The following is a 2,698-nucleotide window of genomic DNA, read 5'->3' on the forward strand; positions in this document are numbered from 1 at the left end:
CTGCGGGCGCCAGTGCTCACTGTCCCCGGCAGGCGCGGGGCCGCAGCTTCTCTCCCCTGCTGGGCACTAGGCAGGGGCACATCAGTGTCCTGGCGGGCGCCATGGCATTGAGGACCACTGGTATTAGGCCTTAAAGGGAAGCCAACTTATTATTGCGTTATATGCGATTTCGCGTTATGGCGGGGCGCGTTATTGCGAGGTTTGACTGTACTGGAATAATTTCCCCATGTAGGGACTCATCCCTGGTTTACACTAAAAATTTAGATAGACCTAGATACATCACTCAGGGGTGTGAAAAATTCAGACCCCTGAGTGCCATATTTAAGTCTATTTAACCCCGGTGTAGACACATCTAGACTGATAGAAAATTTCCTCTCTTGACCTAGGTACTGCCGCTCGGGTAGGTGGATTACCTATCTCAAAGGAAAAACTCTTGTGCTGCTGTAGTGCCTGTAGACATGCCCTTTATTCTGTGACAAGAGTGGCTTTTTTGGTTTAGCTTCAACTACTTAGAAGGCAATATAAGCTAAGTTGGAAAAGGGTACTCTTCTACTGCAGTAAGAATGTCCATATGGGGTGTTATACAGGTATAACTATAGCACTTTAAATCACATTCTAATGCATACCAGTAAAACTTCCTCATGTCAGTCCTTAGGGCCAGATCCTTGGCCCCGAGGTGCACCTTGTACAGGGGAATCCCTGGATGGCATGAAGATGGTATAGCCAGCCTACACCGCCTAGGTGTAATGGGTGTTTAGAGGCATGCCAGGGATAGAGAAAGAGTAGTAGGTGATATGTTCAGAATCTCCTGCTTCTATTATAATTTATACTTGAGGCCTTGAAGGCCTGTGGCTACTTCTGGGATTAAAGATCAGGTCCACTTGAGGATCTGGACCTTATTTTTTTTTAAATGAGAGCTTAGATTCTGGAGTACCAGACGGTAGATAGAAAAACGTACCAAGTCACTACAAGCCAGCCCAAATGGACCCCTGCTTCCAATTTTTTTATAGGAAAAAACTGCCAGTATGGTTTATTAGCTAACTCGTATCCTATAGAGTATTGAATGCAAAGCTACTGGCTGGTGACACCTTTTGTGAAGCATTACGTTATTTGAAATTAAGGCTAAATTTGTATCTATCAGTGAGTTCTGTTTTTCAAGGGCTGAATCAGTAATCATCACATTCTCCACTGTCTCTACCTGAGAGACAGGTAGTTGAATTTTACTTATTGTCGAGACATATGCTGATGAGAAGAGGAAAACAGAAGAGAGGGATACAAGTGTGAGATTGTGTCCATTTTCAACTGCTGAAAAATTACTGTTAGCCTGCCTAAAAATGTGAAATATGTTGAAAGCAGAAGTCAAAAATACTTTCTGTACGGGACCCTTCCAAATTACCGGAATTCCTCAGCTTTCCAGAATGTGAGAAGAGATTTCTAGTCAAAGACTTTTCTTTGATGCATCGGGGCTGAGGCCGACTAGCTTTTAAATAATCTCAAATCTTGAGTTTAGTGGGAGCTTCCTCTGCTTTATTGATGACCCTTGTTCTATAGCATTGTGAATAAAAACAAAAAGTACATTTCATGTTGCATTGTAATGTAAGATTTTTACTTTCTAAGTTTGTGTATTAAAAGATGATTCAGAATGCATTTCCAATGGAGATTTTTGGATGATGATTTAATCTGTTAGAAATTTTAAAGGTATATTTTTTCATATTTAACTCTAAGTGCAAAGTAAAGATAACAATAAATGCAGAAGAGCTCTGTATAAGATAGAAAGCTTGTCTCTCTCACCAACAGAAGTTGGTCCAATAAAAGATATTACCCCACCCACCATGTCTTACTGATGAGAAAAGCATTTAACAGGGAGCTTCAAATTTAAATGTTAAGAATGTGATTTAAAAAAAAACCACCCTGATTTATAAGATTTAGACATTAAAATGGAAATCCCTTTACCTAAAACACAACTTTAAAAAACATAAATTGAATTTTAATTTAATCCAGGTGTATGACAAAGTTTGGTGAAGAAAATAAAGGTATTTACCAAGTCTGCAACAGAAGATGGGAATTGCTATTATAAATAAGAGAAACAGTTGCCTAATCATAACTGTACACTATAATTATACTTAGTTAAATCACATTGCTTTTCCATGTTCTTGAGTGAATGAAAGAGGAAAAATGAAAAAATTACTTGTACATAATTCTAGTTTTCTCATCAGAAGGTTCATTTTTAATACACTTGAAATTGAGTATGCAAAGTCATACAAAAGAAACGTATCTCACTGTAGTGGGACAAATTCATCTCTGGTGTAACTCCATTAATTAAAACAGAGTTATTCCATGGCTGAATTTGCTGAATCTGTTTACTCAAGCATAAACATTCCCAAATGATCATTTACTCATATGGAAAAAAAATCACAACTGCATTGTATTAATATTTTAAACTTTTTGCTACTGGCATTTTGACAGACACAGCCCTAAGTGAATGAGGACTGAAAATAGAAGTATCAGTTCCTACTGTGACTGAACTGACAGTTAGAAATGATGTAAAAATGGTTACTTTATAGTTTTCCGTGCTGAATCATTTCCAGATGTGAGTTTAAACTTGATAATATACAAACAATAACTCAGAAATTCTAGTCACCATCTATAAAACTACTATTGTAAGCTTAAGGGGTCATTTCTTAGATTTTTTTTCCAG

The sequence above is a fragment of the Mauremys reevesii genome, linkage group 1 (genome assembly GCF_016161935.1).
Source record: "Mauremys reevesii isolate NIE-2019 linkage group 1, ASM1616193v1, whole genome shotgun sequence".
Taxonomy (NCBI): Eukaryota; Metazoa; Chordata; order Testudines; family Geoemydidae; genus Mauremys; species Mauremys reevesii.